Source organism: Chrysemys picta, chromosome 5 (genome assembly GCF_011386835.1).
Source record: "Chrysemys picta bellii isolate R12L10 chromosome 5, ASM1138683v2, whole genome shotgun sequence".
Taxonomy (NCBI): domain Eukaryota; kingdom Metazoa; phylum Chordata; order Testudines; family Emydidae; genus Chrysemys; species Chrysemys picta.
Window position 1 is genome coordinate 30054276 of NC_088795.1, and position 20056 is coordinate 30074331.

Genomic DNA, 20056 nt, shown 5'->3' on the forward strand with positions numbered 1-20056 from the left:
ACTATACAGACCTTCAGATTCAGGTCTGTGACTTAACTTGCATCCACACTTCAAAATGACAGAGCTTGGATCCAGGTCATAATGGGACTTGAGCTGTTACCAACCCCTGTAGCAGGATCCTAGGATCTGGGTCTTGAGTGTTTGCTGACCTGAGTCAGACTGATTTGTGTGTGGACAGAAGGTGGGCTGGGCTCAAACCTGAGTCAGAACGCAAGTTTAGTGTGCAGAGTAGACATACCCTGGGAATTCCTTAATGGCTTGATTGTGCAAGTTGCTGAGCAGTAGGGTCCTTATCCAGCAAAGGCTTTTGTACCATGCTGAATCAGAGTCTTTGGGCTCAGCATCTTGCAGGATTGAGTCCTAAATCTTAACACTAAAATTCCATAGTGAGATGCACCATCTACAGGTTGGATTTTCAAAAGCATCTAGTTTAGGGTTACCATATTTTGTGCCTCCAAATGGAGGACACTCCACGGCCCCCGGCCTCGCCCCCAGCCCCGCCCACACTCCCACCCCCTCCCCAAAGTCTCCGCCCCCTCCCCTGCTTCCCGCGAATATTTGATTCGCGGGAAGCCTGAAGCAGGTAAGGGGGAGTGTGGGGGGAGGAGGCGCGGCCCAGGCTGGCCCCGGCCTTGGGGTGCCGGCCCCGGCTGACCACCCCCGGCCCGCCCAGCACTGCCAGCCCCCGGCGGCCCGGCGCACCCCCCGGCACCCGGCCCCGCGGGCCCGGCTCCTCGGCTCCCCGCCCCGCGGGCCCGGCTCCCCGCGGGCCCGGCTCCCCGCCGGCCCGGCTGACCGGCTCCCCGCCGGCCCGGCTCCCCGCCGGCCCGGCTGACCGGCTCCCCGCGGGCCCGGCTCCCCGCGGGCCCGGCTCCCCAGCTCCCCGCAGGCCCGGCTCCCCGCCGGCCCGGCTGACCGGCTCCCCGCCGGCCCGGCTCCCCGGCTCCCCGCCGGCCCGGCTCCCCAGCTCCCCGCGGGCCCGGCTGACCGGCTCCCCGCGGGCCCGGCTCCCCGCCGGCCCGGCTGACCGGCTCCCCGGCCCCGCGGGCCCGGCTCCCGGCCCGGCACCGCGCCCCCAGCTCCCCGTCCGGCCCCGCGCCCGGCCCGGCACTGTGACCCTGGCCCGGCACTGCGCCCCTGGTTCCCGGCCCGGCACCATGCCCCCGGCCCCGGCCGAGCACCACCGAGCCCTCCCGATTTTCCCGGACATGCCCGGCTTTTGGGGATTTCCCCCCGGACGGGGATTTGAGCCCCCAAAAGCCGGACATGTCCGGGAAAATCCGGACGTATGGTAACCCTAATCTAGTTCTCTTAAGAGCACAGATCATTTCAATTGGACTTGTGCTCCTAAGTCACAACACTGAAAATCCCACCCTGTGTCTGCTTTGTCTCACCTTATTTTTGATTCTCATATTAGGATTCTGGATTCTAAGAAATAAAGTAGTGTTATGTTAAACCTTCCAGAAAGAGAATGTATGTTGTTCTCTAACTTCTCTGTGTGTATATTATGAACATAAGAAGAAAGCCAGCCCTAGAAAGTTTCCCACATTTTCTAGACTTATGAGATGAGGGGATAGAAGTCAATACATTATGACAGCTCAATAATGCAAATGGTTAGAGCCTGTTTCTGATCTCAGGACACTGATTTTATACTGGTATAACTTCACTGTTTACTCTGGAGCACAGGAGTTACTCAGAGTTTACACCAGTGTAACTGAACTGAGAATTGGGCTCACAGAATATAAACACAATAAAACCACCACTTATGTTCAATAATATAAGCACCTGAACTGATTTGTCTCTGGCACAGCATTTCCAGAGAAACTCTGAAGTGAAGATTAAAACCATAGCAAAAATGCCGGTGCTCTTAACAAGGCATAGGATGGCATCACCTTTCTTGTAGTTTGAATTTTTTCCTTCAGTGCAACCATGGAAACACTGAGAAATGAATTCCAAATAGGTGCTGTAGAAGTACACCAATCAAAATAGTTCTCTGTGTTTGGATTGCTCCTTACCACTTGTTAAAATAACAAGTACAGTTTTCTGAAAAGTGCATAATATAAGGCATTTGATTTGGTAGTGTATATAGTGTAAAAAAGGTCAGTTAATCATTGGTAAGATGTAGTAGCCAAGGAGTATCCATTCTGACAAAAGTTATATTGTGCTTTTCTTTTCCCAAAGGTTAGACATGTTCCTTTTTTTTTTCATCTGGCATCAGGAAGGGTTTTTTTATTATTATTATATCTGTAAAATAAGAACCTTGAAAATGGATATAGTTGAAAAATGCTTTCACATTTGGATAACTCAGACAGCAAGAACAATTTTTATGAAACCTTATTTAAAAAAACCCACATATATTCTAGCCTGCTATAAAGTAGAAGAAGATTGTGCTCCAAAAGTAACTTTTTAGTAAGTTATGGAGTTCTGGAGCCTTAAAATTCCACCTGTCATACTGGAAGGGATGGTGTTATTTTTTCACAGAACCTTATAACACCATCCTTTCCAACAAGTCCCTTTCAGAACAGGAGTAATTCTGCATAAATACTTTCTGCATATATACATAAAGGCCTCACTGTTTCATGCTGGGAAGGGAGGAAATGTAATTCAAGAAACACCGAGCCTGAGTCTGTGCTCACATCAGTTTTACATCATATGCTCTCCACTGTATTTTCCACCCCATGTATCTGATGAAATGGGTTTTAGCCCACAAAAGCTTAAATTTGTTAGTCTCTAAGGTGCCACAAGGCTTCCTCATTTTTGCTGATACAGACTAACACGACTACCACTCTGAAAGTGGTGTCACTGAAATCACACACAATCCTTGATCACTCTTGGGCCAAGGCTGGTGCAAATCTATTGGAATAAATTCCTTTTAAAAAACTGAGCTGTATCCCAGCACATCAAATAGTAATGTAAAAATACATTGTAAATCGCAGTTTGTGCATCATGGAATTCCACGAGTAAATAAGTAATAACAGTGGCTACTTTCTCTCTGATATAGTAGTTGAAGGAGACCATGTCAAGCCCTTACAGAAGGAAGATGTAACTGTAAGCACTGGAGTCAATAGCAAATGACAGGGATATAACCTTTTGTAACCCTGACCAGGGGTACCACAAGGAGAAGGGGGAAACAGAGGGAACAGCCCCTTCATCCCCAGTCCTGACTGAAGCTGGAAATCTGGCCAGGTTGTCCCTCTATCGTGACAGAGGGGCAGCTGGGCTAAATTTGAGAGGTGCTGCAACTCCGTGCGCCAGGTCGCAATGGCACTTAGTCCCTCACTCATATGTGAGGGACATTGTGACCCTGTGCATGTGCTTGGGTTCTCCCCAACCTTTGCCCCCAGGAAGAACCAGTCCCAAGAGGAAGAACCTTTGCAGGGGTTACCAGGAAGCCCCAGTCCCAAGAGGGTCAGAGGCTTTTGATGCTTCCTAGGGAAGCAGAGACACAGGAGGAGAATGGGGTCTGGGGTTCCCAGAACTGCCTGTCCCTTGGTGGGAATGCTGCACTTCAGCAAACTGCCTCTCTGAGTAAGAGGTTGGGGCTGGATGTGTGATGGGGAGATCTCAGGGCTGGGTAAGGGGCAATGTGGGGGGAAGAACATGGCGCAGGGTGTGGGGCAGCAGATAGGGAGACTCTGTGTACAACTGGGGATGGGGAAGAGAGAGCTCTCTGGACCCCCTCCTTAGGAAAATTCTGATTGTGTCTCTGCTCCATGACACAGCACTGGCTCCAGGAAATAAAGTAGAGTGGCTTACACTTTTTCTATATGGGCCAACATGTAAGTTCATTATTTTTATTATTTTTATTATAGTAGCACTTATAGGCCAGAGCCCCATTGTTCAAAGCATTGTACAAATAAAAGAAAGACAGTCTGTGCCCCAGAGAGCTTACGAACTTCATGTAAGACTGTATACAATAGGTGGATAAAGCAAACAAAAGGCGGAAGCTCAAGGAAACAATTAATAGCTGTGAGCAACATAGTGACATCAGTTTTTAAGATTTCCTTGCTGAAATTTGCATATAAATCAATAACACAGTGTCACTTTATATTAGATACCTACCTCGCCACTAGCCCTCTTCAGTGACTTGATTTTTTTTGACTGAAGGTGTTTAAAGGTGCCCAGTTTATTTCCATTGTTTGTACTTTGGTTTACTGCATGCAATTTGCTGAAAAACCAATAATGAAAAATGAGAAAATAATCATTGTAAAGATCAGACTGCAATGTTCCAAAGGTGGTAAATTTACATACAAATTTACATGAGCCTTGTTTCTCTATAAAGTCCAACCAACCAATTGCAAAAGTCAATAAAAATGACTTTTATTTGTCATAAAAAGTTGTGACAAATAGGCCAATTTTTATCTATGTGAAGAATTGGAACACACAACACAGGAAACATAAATTAAATGTAATGATCTAGATATCATCCATATCTTGTCTCAAAAAGCTTATTTAAAACCAAAGTAATTTAGAGATGCTAATCTAAGTGGATCCAGTCATCATAGGCTAGACTGTGAACCAGCCCAACATGACCAAATAACCAATTTTAGCTAAGTTTATTAATGAAAGACAAAGCAGTGCAATACAGAAAGAAAAGAGTTAATACTTTGCCTGTTCTGTGTGGAAGCTTGTTTTTTGCAGAGTGCAGTTCCTTAGGGTATGTCTACACTACGGGATTAATCCGAATTTATATAATTCGAATTTTGGAAACAGATTGTATAAAGTCGAATGTATACGGCCACACTAAGCACATTAATTCGGCGGTGTGCGTCCATGTACCGGGGCTAGCGTCGATTTTCGGAGCGTTGCACTGTGGGTAGTTATCCCATAGCTATCCCATAGTTCCCGCAGTCTCCCCCGCCCATTGGAATTCTGGGTTGAGATCCCAGTGCCTGATGGGGCAAAAAACATTGTCGCAGGTGGTTCTGGGTACAGCCTTACCCCTCCGTCCATGCAAGCAACGGCAGACAACCATTTTGCGCCTTTTTTCCTGGGTGAACACTGCAGACTCCATACCACGGCAAGCATGGAGCCCGCTCAGCTCAAGACAGCAGTCATGAACATTGTAAACACCTCGCACGTTCTCGTGCAGTTTATGCTGAGCCAGGACCAGAAAAACGAGGTGAGGAGGAGGCGGTGACGGCAGCGCAGCGACAAGCGTGACGAGGACATGGACATGGACACAGAATTCTCTCAAACCGCGGGCCCCGGTGCTTTGGAGATCATGCAAATGGGGCAGGTTATAGCCGTGGAACGCCGATTCTGGGCCCAGGAAACAAGCACAGACTGGTGGGACCACATAGTGTTGCAGGTGTGGGACGATTACCAGTGGCTGCGAAACTTTCGCATGCGTAAGGGCACTTTCTTGGAACTTTGTGACTTGCTTTCCCCTGCCCAGAAGCGCCAGAATATCAAGATGAGAGCAGCCCTCACAGTTGAGATGCGAGTGGCAATAGCCCTGTGGAAGCTTGCAACGCCAGACAGCTACCGGTCAGTCAGGAATCATTTGGAGTGGGCAAATCTACTGTGGGGGCTGCTGTGATGCAAGTAGCCAAAGCAATCACTGAGGTGCTGCTACGAAAGGTAGTGACTCTGGGAAATGTGCAGGTCATAGTGGATGGCTTTGCTGCAATGGGATTCCCTAACTGTGGTGGGGCCATAGATGGAACCCATATCCCTATCTTGGCACCGAAGCACCAGGGTACCCAGTACATAAACCGCAAGGGGTACTTTTCAATGGTGCTGCAAGCACTTGTGGATCACAAGGGACGTTTCACCAACATCAACGTGGGCTGACTGGGAAGGGTTCATGACGCACGCACTAATCTGTTTAAACGGCTGCAGCAAGGGACTTACTTCCCGGACCAGAAAATAACCGTTGGGGATGTTGAAATGCCAATAGTTATTCTTGGGGACCCAGCCTACCCCTTAATGCCATGGCTCATGAAGCCATACATAGGCAGCCTGGAAAGGAGTCAGGAGCTGTTCAACTACAGGCTGAGCAAGTGCAGAATGGTGGTAGAATGTGCATTTGGCCATTTAAAAGGTCGCTGGCGATCGTTACTGACTCGCTCAGACCTCAGCCAAACCTATCTCCCCATTGTTATTTCTGCTTGCTGTGTGCTTCACAATCTCTGTGAAAGTAAGGGGGAGACCTTTATGGCGGGGTGGGAGGCTGAGGCAAATCGCCTGGCTGCTGATTACGCGCAGCCAGACACCAGGGTGATTAGAAAAGCACACCAGGAAGCGCTGTGCATCAGAGAAGCTTTGAAAAACAGTTTCATGACTGGCCAGGCTACAGTGTGAAATTTCTGTTTGCTTCTCCTTCATGAAAACCTGCCCCCTTTATTGACTCATTCTCTGTAAGGAACCCACCCTCCCCCTTCCCCCAGCTTGCTTTCAAAGGAAATAAAGTCACTATCATTTAAAAATCATTTATTCTTTATTAATTGATTATAAAAAGAGGGAGAGAACCTGGGTGGGGTTTGGGAGGAGGATCGGCGGGAAGGAAAAGGCCACTAAAAATAGGTTAAAAAAATGACAGCCTTTTGCTTGGGCTGTCCACTGGGGTGGAATGGGAGGGTGTACGGAGCCTCCCCCCCCTACCCCCGCGTTCTTACACATCTTGGTGAGGAGGCTATGGAACAGTGAGGGGGGAGGGGGTTTATACAGAGGCTGTAGCGGCACCTATTTATCCTGCTGCTGTTCCTGAAGCTCCACCAGATGCCGGAGCATGTCTGTTTGTTCACGCAGCAGCCCCAGCATCCTGCCTCCTCTGATCTTCCTGCCGCCACCTCTCATCTCGAGCGACGCTCCTCTCCTCACGTTGGTCCCTCGTCCTCACGTTGGTCCCTCCTGTCCTCACGTTCACTGGCTTCTTTCCTATACTTTGAAACCGTATCCTTCCACTCATTCAGATGAGCTCTTTCACTGCGAGTGGATTCCATGATTTCTGCGAACATCTCATCCCGCGTCTTCTTTTTCCGACGCCTTATCTGAGATAGCCTTTGGGACAGAGGAGGGAGGCTTGAAAAATTTGCAGCTGCTGGAGGGAGGGAAAAAAGGGGAGAATTTTTTAAAAAGATACATTTTGCAGAACAATGCTTATACTCTTTCACGGTGACCAACACTATTCACATTACATAGAACATGTGATTTCTGTGCAAGGTCGCATTTTGCCTCTTAATATTGAGTGCCTGTGGCTTTGCTGCTAGAAATCACAGATGCAGGTCCGGGCAACAGAATTCGGCTTGCATGCGGCCATGGTAAGCCATTGTCTTTCGGCTTCTGCAACCTCCTTTCCCACATACCAAGCAAAGCCCGTTGAGTGCTGCGGTTTTCCTGTTAACCTTCAGCAGCAGAAAACAAACTAACCCCCCACCATCCAATTCTCTGGATGATTGCTTTATCCCTCCCTGCACCGCATGGCTGGTATCAGGGAAGATCCCTGCAGGAACCAAACTAACACACCCCACACCGCCATGAATTCTCTGGGATGATTGCTTTACCCCTCCCCCCACCGCGTGGGTGGTATCAGGGAAGATCCCTGCTAGCCAAACGTGAAAAGCTCTGGGCCAATTCCCCCCCCCCCCACGCTTGGCTAACTGCAGGGAAGTATTTCTTTTCAGCCACAGGCAAACAGCCCAGTAGGAACGGCCACCTCTGTCCCCTTAATTAAATTCCCGTATTTCAACCAGGTTACCATGAGCGATATCACTCTCCTGAGGATTACACAGCGAGATAAAGAACGGATGTTGCTTGAATGCCAGCAAACACCGGGACCATGCGCTGTCAGGCTTTGTCATGCAATGATACCAGATTACTTGCTGCAAGCATGGCGTGGTCAAGTGTCCTATCATGGAGGACGGAATAAGTCTGCACTGCCCAGAAACCTTGTGGCAAGGCTTTTGGAGTACCTCCAGGAGAGCTTCATGGAGATGTCCCTGGAGGATTTCCACTCCATCCCCAGACATGTTAACAGACTTTTCCAGTAGCTGTACTGGCCGCGAATACATCCCAAGTCCTCAGGGCAAAGTAATCATTAAAAAACACTTGCTTTTAAAACAAGTTTTATATTTTAAAAGGTAAACTCACCTGAGGTCCCTTCCATGAGGCATGGTCTTGGATACTGGCTTGGGAGGGTTGGGAGGGTACTTCAGTCAGGCTGATAAAAAGATCCTGGCTGTTGGGGAGAACGGAGCGCTGTGTGCTCTCCGCAAGCTCGTCCTCCTCTTCGCCGTCCGCCGAATCCTCAGGTGTAGCTGATGAGATTATCCCCGCCTCGGAATCCACGGTTAGAGGTGGGGTAGTGGTGGCGGCCCCCCCTAGAACTCCATGCAGCTTGGCATAGAAGCGGCATGTCCGCGGCTCTGACCCGGAGCGACCGTTTGCCTCCTTTGTTTTTTGATAGGCTTGTCTGAGCTCCTTGACTTTCACGCGGCACTGCTCTGAGTCCTTATTGTGGCCTCTCTCCATCATGCCCTTGGAGATTTTTTCAAAAGTTTTGGCATTTCGTCTTTTCAAACAAAGTTCTGTTAGCACTGAATCCTCTCCCCATATAGCGATCAGATCCAGTACCTCCCGTACGGTCCATGCTGGTGCTCTTTTTCGATTATCGGCCTCCATGGTTACCTGTGCTGATGAGCTCTCTGTGGTCACCTGTGCTCTCCACGCTGGGCAAACAGGAAATAAAATTCAAATGTTCGCGGGGCTTTTCCTGTCTACCTGGCCAGTGCATCCGAGTTCAGACTGCTGTCCAGAGCAGTCACAATGGTGCACTGTGGGATAGCTCCCGGAGGCCAATACCATCGAATTGCGGCCACACTAACCCTAATTCAAAATGACAATATCGATTTTGGCGCTACTCCGCTCGTCGGGGTGGAGTACAGAAATCGATTTTAAGAGCCCTTTATTTCAAAATAAATGGCCTCGTTGTATGGACGGGTGCAGGATTAATTCGATTTAACGCTGCTAAATCCGAATTAAAGTCATAGTGTAGACCAGACCTTAGCTAGAAGATGTGCTTTGAAATACACACCCAAGACTACCTATATTTATATTATAGTTGTTTATGAGCTAAAAGCACTTTGTACATCATCCAAGGGTATGTCTACACTACCCGCCGGATCGGCGGGCAGCGATCGATCCAGTGGGGGTCGATTTATCGTGTCTAGTCTAGACACGATAAATTGACCCCCGAGCGCTCTCCGATCGACTCCTATACTCCTGCGCTGCGAGAGGCGCAGGCAGAGTCAACGAGGGAGAAGACACCATAGTAAGTCGATCCCTCCCCTAGTGCAGACCAGGGCCAAGACTAAAATTTACTAATTTGCTTTTTACCATTTTTTTGGTACCATGTTGTACCTTTCCTTATTTCTGTTTTAGATACTACATTTCAGACCAATTACTTGTGGAAGTACCTCCCAATTTGTACCACAACATAGAAAGTATGTATCTTGTCTTTGACAGGTTTTGTATTTTCCAGTGCTGAAGCTGACTTCAGCTTTGTAGGGTATTATTGGATATATATCTTGTACTCCTGAGAGCATTCTGCACCAAAAAAATAAAATTCTGTGCCAAAAAAAATTCTGCGCACAATATTTTAAAATTCTGCAAATTTTATTTGTAAAATAAATGTGGAGGCTCCAGCATGGTATTGGGGAGCACAGGTCACTGGATGCACAGAGATGGGAGATCACTGTGCAGCTCCCCCGGGACATGGAGGAGGCTGCACCCAAACCTGACTCAGTGCCAGGGCCCTGACCCTCCATGCCAGGTGCATCAGGTGTGGGCAGGCACGCTCAGCAAGGCAGGATCCAAATGTGGAGGGGCTTAGTGTGGGGGATCCAAGTGTGGGTTGAGAGGGTTCCCTGTGCAGCAGAGACTCAGTGGAGGATTTGGGTGTGGGGGGGATCTGGATGCACAGGGCATTGTTGAGGTTTCTGGGTGCAATGGTAATGGGATACTGCAGAGGTGTCCAGGTGAAGGTGGTTGAGGCTCAGTGGGGCAGGGGAGGTGTCTGGGTATAGGGGGATAGAGCTTGTTGGGGGGTCTGGATGTGTGGGGCTCAATGGGGTGGGGATCCAGGTGAAGCTAGTTGGGGCTTAGTAGGGTGGGGATCTGGGTGTGGGTGGCTCGTCATGGTGGTGCAGGTACAGGGGTTCTGGGACTCCTCAGGGGGGTTCTGGGTGCAGGGGAGGGGGAAGGGAGGCTCAGCGGGAGGGTCTGGGTATGAGGGAGTGTGGATGCATGGAGTTGGGCAGATGGGGGAGCAACTTCCTCTACAGTGATCCCTCCCCCTGCAGCTGAAGAGCAATGGGTGCAGGAAGTGTAGCAGGGGGAGAGTTTGCAGAGCTTCCTACAGTCGGAGGAGAAATCTGGGAGCCCCAAATGCCGTGTGGGGAAGAGGAAGTCCTGTCCTCCCCATCCCAGCTGGGAGTAGCAGCTGAGCTTGGTGCAGGGTAGGGAGTCACCAGCCGGGTCTTCCTCAATCCCGCTCCCCACCCCACAGTGATTTTCCTCTCTGCCAGCTGCCCTGGGAACCCGAAACATACTGCTGGGGACAGTCACATGACCGCTCTTGTGGCTTCCCTTTGCTTCCCTGTCAGAAAGTCATTTTTCTGCAGGGAAGCAAAGAAATCTGCAGGGGACATAAATTCTGTGCATGTGCAATGGTGCAGAATTCCCCCAGGAGTAATCTTGACATGAGTAAAGAGAAGTGAACAGCACTGTGGGAACGATGTAATATCATTCATTTAACATAATTACCCACATACTGGATATAATACAACATTAATACAGTGTGCACTATGCCTAACATACATATATTGGCTAACAGCCCCCTGTTTGGCACCATGATAATTATTATATCAAGGTGACACCTTCACTAAATGGATATGTGAAGCAAAGGTAAGAGCATTTATGTAAAATGTATACTGATTTAACTTACTATGTAAGCGGCAGTATGTGATTAGTACAATTAAACTAATATTTGTTGTAATGCAAGCAAAGCTTTGTAAGATGGGAAACTGAGACATGAGTTCACCCAATTTAGACTTACTCAATTTTTCACCTTTATTTATACATTTTCAGAATCGCTATCAGTTATAGTTTCTGATCATATATGTATGACAGACAATAAGATTGATAAGACAGAACATGTAGGGGCCTAAATTATCTCAGTCTCTGGAGTTCTCCAATTTGGGCCCTTGTTCACTTATTTTTTTATATATTAATTAGTCTTTCTGCATCATCTGACATCCCATATATCCAGTTATATGGTTAGCCAAACATTCATAATCTGTTTTTTCACTCTCTGTTCTGTTATTGTAATTCATTAATATTATATGAACACAACTCAATTATCCTTTTACCATTCAACATACATTATCATTTACTGTTAAAATTAAATTAACAAAATGTAGCCTATATTTTTACCATTCAGCAATTTTTCATCTTTTAGTATCATAGTTCAGTACACATATATTATCCTAAATTACTCATGAACATAACCTTTATTTTTCTTAGAGTAGGAGTGTTATGGGGGAACAACATTTCCTAATGTCAGCATAATATTATCTTTTCCAAACATGGGTTTTCAGTGGACTTTTTGCTCAAACTTTAATATCCATGCTTATAAATCATTAGAAAGCCTTGTCAGCAGTTTCACCTGTTACATTTTGAAGTGCTTATTCATTTGTCAGTTATCGAGGGCTTAGGTGTGTAATTGTTCCCCAACCACTTTAAATGCCACTTTTATTTAAGTACTATAAATTATTATTTTCAAATTATCATTATAAATAAGTTTATTTAGGCCTTCTTTTACTTTATACATGTAATTGCTAATTTGAATTATGTGAGTGTTTTTTGATTTAGTAATATTTTTAAATTTAAGTTAGTGGATCAATATGTACATTAAAAACTGGTATGTATTTTCAACTTTCTCTTGATGCTGGGATTCAATTTGAATTATGGATTTATTTTGAAAAACTGAAATATGTATTATCATAGTACATGAAGAGTAAAACAGAAATTTGGAGTAGTGACATTACAAGTCAAGTCTTTATACATATTTTTTTAATAATTAATTACTACACAGTACTCCCTATTCATATTATAGGCTACCATTACTGCTGTGAATTGCCAGTTGGTGAGCTTTACTGGGCAGGAGACAGGAGTGACTAACTTTCTGTTTTGTTATACTGGTCCAGGGCAGTGTGGCCACACTCAGGACTTGTGATGTTAAAAGCATTACATCTACACATATACTGATATTCCTTAATGGAACAACAGGCCATGTCTGGTGCCTTCCAAGTTCACGTTGCTGTTTGATAGAACAGTAGCTGAAGTAGATTTAAGCATTCCTTTAAGATGTTGTTTTTTAGGTAACCTACTGAATGGCAGTAGCTAATTTATTAAATACTGCAGTGTTACAATGTAATAGTGGTAAAGATACCATAAAAGAAATATACCTGGAACCTGGGCACTGAGCATCATTGCTTGGAACAACATGTGGATTGATTTGTGTGCGGTGTCACTGATCCCACATTACAAATTTTGCTAAAGGGAATTTTACAGGACTGGACTCATTGCCAGTTTACAAAAGCCTTTGATATGTGTTGAGGAAAGTACCATTTAGTTAATTGCTTATTATTAACAACACTGGGCCATTTTCTTTTTTTGATATTGCCTAATAAACTGGTTATGATTATTAACACATAACCCCCATAAGTAGTGCAAATAATTTTTTTACCTATACAATTTTTCCTTGCTTTCTCATTATTTTGGTGATTACATTTTGCCTATATTTGGTTAAACAGCTTAGAAATCATTGTGCATATTAGACACTCTATACTATTTCGTAGCAGCCAGGACTCTCAATGCCATGGATTATGTTTAGGCCTCCGTGTCTGTCACAGAGGTTGTGGAAGTCATAGATTCCATGACTTTCTGTGACTTCTGCAGCAACCTGTGTGGCTGACCCCCAGTGCCGCTCAAGCAGCTGGCCCCCAAGACCAGCTGCTCAGGTGGCCCCGGGGACAGCCACACCAGCTGCTGCTGGAGTGGCTCTGCAGCCAACTGCACTGGCTGGTGCTTGGGCGGCCCCGAGCACCTGGCCCTGGGGCCGCCCAAGCAGCAGTCCCAGGTGTAGCGGGAGCAGCGGCGTGTGGGTGGCCTTGGTGGCCCCCGGCAGCTGGTGCCGCTGGCCCCTGGCACCCCTCCCCCAGCAGTGCCCCCCCCCCCCCGGCACCCTCCCCGTGAGCAGCGGCACCCCCGACCCCCACCAGAGCAGCACACAAACCCCACTCCCAGCTAAGATTTAGTCAGGGGTATATAGTACAGGTCACAGGCTGTGAATTTTTGTTTATTGCCTATGACCTGTCTATGACTTTTACTAAAAATACCCATGACTAAATCGTAGCCTTAATTATGTGTTTAGAAACAGTTTTCACTGCCTGTGCTCAAAATAGTTAATGTGCCTTTTCATATTTTTTCACATCTGCCCTGTTGCAAATGGACATCCCAAATCCAAATAGTCCCGAAATAATTTAGTCTAAACTTTGGCGTCACCTAGTTTTGAAAAATACCAGACTACAGAATAGATTTTGCCCAGCTATTCGATGCTGTGCACATTTTTGAGATGATGCTATTATATTAATTAACAAAGAAATATATGATACATTTGCTTTTACACAATATCTAAATTTAGCCAGATTCCAATGAGAGATTTAAAAGATGTATATGCATAAAATGTACATTATTAAGCAGTTATAAATACGGATATAGCACTTAAACCACTAGGTGAGGCCCAGTTCTATCTTGGGCCATCATAACATTTCTGTAGGTGATTGCATACTGAATAGTGCATATAGGATAGGTTGAAATGCAGTTGACCAGTCTGTTATTTGTAGGTTTATATCAATGTGGTATGCATTACACCTAACATATATGTATTGGCTAACAGAGCATTATGGCTTAGGCAGGAAAGGGACAGATCCTTGGCTACATCTCCTCAACGTGTCAGCCAGTGGAGCTGAGCTGATATTAGGGGAAAGTAAGCTTCACTTGGTAAAGTGCTGCAATCAAATACACTGCTTACCCTCAGAGAGAATCACAGTTTCTTACCAGAAGATCTCCTGGGACTGTGCGGCTGTGCAATTCCTTTTACACACGGCTGAGCCTAAAAGTTCCATCCAGCCCTGTATTTGTTTAGATCTATAGCTGCAATAACAAAATGTGCATGAGAATTATTAATCCTTTACAGTGCCAGAAGCTATGGGGTACACTCTGCTTCAATTACTCTGGATTTATGCAGGGGTTAACTTCACTGAAATCAAAGGAGTTACTCTGGAATTTATGCCAATGTTACTGTTGCAGAATTTGCCTGTATGGCTTTACCTCATAAAGACAGTTGGCTTAGTCCCCAAAATAAAAGGAAGTGTAGATATGAGAAGAACAGAATTAGGCCTGTTGTATTAATTTTGATGGACTACATGGGCTCGAAGAGTCAAAGGTGTTAACATGACCCTGGCACTGTCCAGCATTAAACAAGGTTTGGTATACAGAGACCTTAGCCTGCTTAGTATCATGGCAAACACATTTTTATTAAAGAGGAAAAAAAAGAAAAACAGAGCATTTGAAATGTAAAAGTATTACAACGTTTTTTGTTCCTTTTTTTTTTAAATCGAAGAGAGTTTTGAGACCTATGTCTCCCCTTGTTTGACAGTCTCTTAGGTCAGAGGTTCTTAAACTGGGGCGTGCCCCCCTCCCCCGGTGGGGCAGCACAGAACGTATTCGGGGGGGGGGAGGCACGAGAAGTTTTAGGGGGAAAAAAACTTACTACGCATGTTTTACCCCAGCAATTTATAACTAGCTCCAGACATATCAGGTCCTCAGATGGCGCTATGCATCTGACTGTAGATGGTGTTGTGCATTTTGATGGATTTCTGTTAAGCTTGCATGGCATTATACAAAGTAGTTGTCATCTGTATGTTAATCCGTTTGCTATGATGCGATGTGCACATTTAATTGTAAGCATCAACTACAATTGCAATTTTGCTTTTGCTGTTATTACAATGGATCATTTGCTCTGTTTGAATCAATGCCTTACTGTTTTTAATATTTAGTGAGAGTTGCATGTTGTTGTTTTTTTATCGGTATATGTGCCTGTGTGGTGGGAGTAGATGGTAGTAACTGTCTTTTTGGAGAAAAGAGAAAAAGTTAGTTGAGATGGGCAAGAACTGTTGTTGCTGTTATTGTTAAAATCCGATTCCATCCCTGAAGACAAAACAAGGCCCACACATTGAAGAGGGGAGAGACGACAGCAAAAATAGAAAATGCAGCTTCTGTCTCTAATGTTGACTGTCACTTGCAACCTCACGGCTGGAAAAACAAGGTCACAGCACACAGCCTTATTAGCCACTCTGAGACCAGGGAAACTTATACCATCAAAGGGCTGTGGGGGCATTACTTTTACCTGCCTTTCTGCTTACAGCAGCATTGCAAAATATACGGTCTTGGCTGGCTAAGCCAGACTCTTAACAGAAGTCAATAGACAGGGATAGGAAAGAGCAGCAATAAAGTGGGGAAAGAAAAGAACACATGGAGGAGGGGGGAGACAGAGTCTCAAATCCCAGGTGGGGGTTGAGATTTAGTGAGAGCTGGTGGAAGTGGCAGTGTCATTTGAGCCCCTCTCTTTGGCCTGATCTAGTTAGGACATATCTCAGGAACAGGACAAGAAGGCACAATAGTGTCACACAGTCAGAAATTGTTGTATTCGCCTTTTTCTGTCCATCTTTTCCCCAAAAATCTTTTTTGATTTTTAAAAAACCTCAAAGGGGGTAACGGATGGAATAACCCATCCCCTCAATATTTTGTTTACCAATGAAGTTTAATTTTCGACACTGCAATTTTGGTTCATTAATTTTCAGTCCCATGCTTTACATGTTTACCAGGCATAGTTTTAACACAGTCCTTGAATTATATTAGTAGGCCTTTTTGTTTGGACTAATTCAATTTATTTTGTCTTCGTTTTGCATCTTTTCCCATTAACATTTATTATTGTAGGTTATTGTGACACTTTGTAAACTTTTTTTTTTTTTTACAGTTGAGCTTACAGTTAGGGTAAATTTGTAGGCCCAATTACCACAAAAGGCCTAATATATAATGTCACATTTTGGCCATAAAAACAATCTTCCTTGAATCCGTCGACCGAAGATAGATGCTGTTTGGAGAATTCCATAAAGTAGCACTGCAATCTTACATACTTAATTCTTCTTCCTATTTAATTCAACAGATGGCTACTTAAACTTATTTACTGGATCAATTTGCTTCCGATGCTAAGATCTTGCATGGCTTTTCTTCTTTGACTATATACCAGAGTAAAGGCTAAAGCAAGACACATGCTAATGTCAGAGACAGTCAATTCTTGCTTAAAAATGCCTTCTTTACTGCAAAGGGTTTGCTACTGCAATACTATTTCTCCTTCAAAAGACTATGGTTATATATTACCATTATTGTTGTTTTAACTTAATTATATTACTCTATTTCTTCTTGTTGTCTGTTATTTCTGGTAGGTCTGTCAAATTCCTGGACTGGTATAGCCTATTTCAGCTTGAATCCTTGTTATTCCTGATCCTGTTCTGCTACTTGTTCTATTGTTTCTGCTAATTTATCGTGATATTTATCTTCTGACATTAGGAAAGTCCTATTACATTTTAAGCCCACATCTGCCATTACATATCCTACTCTTGCTATACCTGTATAAAAATACTCCTTCCTTCAGAGTATTACGTATATGTAAGTGATCAACAGCATGAAAGAGAATTATCAGTTTTGTCTTAAAGAAAATGACCACAGAAGACTTGTGTTATCTGTTGGTGAAACAAGCACTGTGCTTTTCCATTATTTCTGCAGAACACCATTTTGGGTCTTGTGGGAAGGTCAGGATTTGCATTTAAATGGGGGAAATCCTGAAACACAAGATCCTGTAGGTGCCAGATTTGTAATTTAACAAGAAAGCATTGTTCACAATATAGTGTGTTTTATTATAAGAGCTACTGATAACATATCACAGAGACAGGTATGTGCTTTACATTATCACCAAATAGACACGCACATACCTTCTGATGCTTTACATTTTCCACCATATATTTGCTTTAGCAAAAATGAATGAAAATGGTAGAGATTATTTACTGGATTTATACTACAATCCCGAGAGATCATGACAGAATCACAGCTTTGATTTCAGAGAACAGAGCAAGTGCAGAGCTGACTTGAATTTTTGTTGGGAAGTGGTTAGGGTGAGGCGGTATAACATTCCCTTATACAGTTAGCTGGCTCAGCCTCAAAAATGAAGGAGCAGATTCGAACTCCTATTCCTTCTCACAGTATTTCCCGATTTCTGCTTCCCCCGGTTTCAGTTACCATCCTCCCTATTCCCAGATTTACTTTACTGTTGTCTACAAAGATTAATCTTTTTCGGGGAAATTTGAAAGTAGATCCCCTTCTCCTCCAACCCCAAGCCTGTATTTGTGTGTGGCTTCAAAAAGAAAGCACTTCTTCCCTTTCCACAGTTCTGGGCAGATCTGAGACAGCATAGCCTAGAGGAATGGAATTTCTGACTCCATGCCATGTTCGTTCCTTCAGAGTATATTGTCTTAGCTCTATCCTGAATTGGATCATATTGAACTATAATATAGAGGGGATGCCCCTTTTCCTTTCAATCCCACCCACTATACCAGGTACCTAAAATGTGTAAATGTGAAAATATCTGGGATGTCTTTATGCTGGGAAGATACTCCCATGGATATCTATGTCAATTTTAGGGCCATTTTGTACTCATTGTTCAGTGCAAAGCAGCCCTAGTGCTTGGCAGAACCTAGCCAACCATTTTATTGACAAAGAAATGCATATTTCATCATGCATGAGTTGAAGGTTGCCATTTCCTTGATGACATTGTTACTACCCCCTCTGAGCTCATACGGGTCCACTTCCCCCAATCCACCGAAGCAACAATTTCTGGGAACTGGGAATAGGAGTTTGATTGAACTATGTATCCGAAGTGCAGTAGCTAAGTAAGAGGAAACTTGGAGACCAAACAGAAGAAGATAGGGATTGTGGTGAATATAGCTGTGAAACAGTATCAGAGGGGTAGCCATGTTAGTCTGAATCTGTAAAAAGCAACAGAGGGTCCTGTGGCACCTTTGAGACTAACAGAAGTATTGGGAGCATAAGCTTTCGTGGGTAAGAACCTCACTTCTTCAGATGCAAGTCTTGCTCCCAATACTTCTGTTAGTCTCAAAGGTGCCACAGGACCCTCTGTTGCTATGAAACAGTGAGGCCTTTGTTTTCTTTAAGTTTCTAAAAATGCTGCCTATGGACACACTCAGCAACCATCTTGTTAATAATAATAATTAATGGAGATATCCTATCTCCTAGAACTGGAAGGGACCTTGAAAGGTCATTGAGTCCAGCCCCCTGCCTTCACTAGCAGGACCAAATACTGATTTTGCCCCAGATCCCTAAGTGGCCCCCTCAAGGATTGAACTCACAACCCTGGGTTTAGCAGGCCAATGCTCAAACCACTGAGCTATCCCTCCCCCCGATTGTTCTGAGAGTTGCTGCAGCCTAGAGGAAACACAAAGGATGACCTCTCGTGGAGACATTACCTTTGTTCTTTCTTTTTCTTGTTTTCCTTCCTATAAAATAAGTCAGACTGAAAATATATGGTTGCTCCGTGGGAACAGAAAAACATAACAGTTTTGACTGAAATACACTAATATAATGAAATAGCTAAAAACAAACAAACAAGCTTCATTAAATCTGGCATGGAGACTCCTTCATGTTACTTAGCCACAGGCAGACGCAACATTGTGCATTACATTGTGAAAATGACTAAAATAGTTCACTGAGTAGCATCAGTGATCTTAAAACTTACTTAAAAGCTTCTTTAATAATAGAATCTAGAGTCAAGAGGTAAATGTATGTGTTGGTATTCATAGTTTAACGTGAGACTGAAACTCATGGGGCAGGTCTTCAGCTGATGTAAATCATCATAGTTCCACTGACATCATTACAATGTATGCCAGCTAACTATCTGCCCCCACAGAATCTCATAAAGGGAAGTATTACATGTTCAAGCACAACATTCAACATTTTAAGCTAAAATTATTGTTTGAGAGATCTATTGATCTTATATTTTTATACTGCCACTCATCATTATAGTATCTGAACACCTTACATTAAAATCAACAGCAAAATAACTAGTGGAGGTTTTGTTTGTTTTGTTTTTGTTTTTTGTTTTGTTTAGATTGTATTAATTTTTTTAAGTGATTTGTTTTAGAGTAATTTTTTTGGCTGGTTGGTTAGATGTTTTTTGTGTTGAAGGGGGTGCATGCAACTACCAGCATAAGATTCTAAAGTGAAAGAATCACACAAGAAAGCAAACATTTGTGGAAAGTACATAGTAAAAACTGTAATCAAAGACCAAATTATATGCTACAAATGAAACTATGTTCTGTGCATGCTACTAAAAACCCAGCCACCCTACACTTCAAACTCCTGTCCTTTCCATACCATATTTATTTTAATTTACTTTATATGACTTTCGTGTATCTCTAGCAGTTGTAATTTCTTACTTGAGGCCAGATTGTGATTCCTGTACTTACTATGAGTAGTACCTCATTCCACAAGTAGTCCCATTGGAAATAAGTAGGGTTACTATTGGAGTAAGCTACTACTCAATGTGAATAAGTTTATCACAACCTGTCCTCATGGTAAAAATCTGCTTTAGTGACTTTTCAGCTAGAATTCTGACATTGCTTGCTAGATTCATAGGTTTTATTTACTTTTTAAGTTCTTCAAATTGTATTTTATTATTTTAGTTCCTCAAATTATGTTATTTCTTCATAACTCTTCTGTACAACCCAGCACTATAAAATATGTCTTCCCAAACTCTAGGGGTAAGATCCTGGCCCTATTGAAATCAATGGAAATTTTCCTATTGACTTCAATGGGGTCAGGATTTCACCTTAGATCTCCACCAGTGCATCTGCCA

General features: G+C 44.2%; 1 protein-coding gene across 3 annotated transcripts in view; it reads left to right on the plus strand.

Moving 5' to 3' along the window:
• BANK1 (B cell scaffold protein with ankyrin repeats 1) overlaps nucleotides 1–20056 on the plus strand; it is a 287338-nt gene that overhangs the window by 157852 nt on the left and 109430 nt on the right. The window lies entirely within an intron of this gene.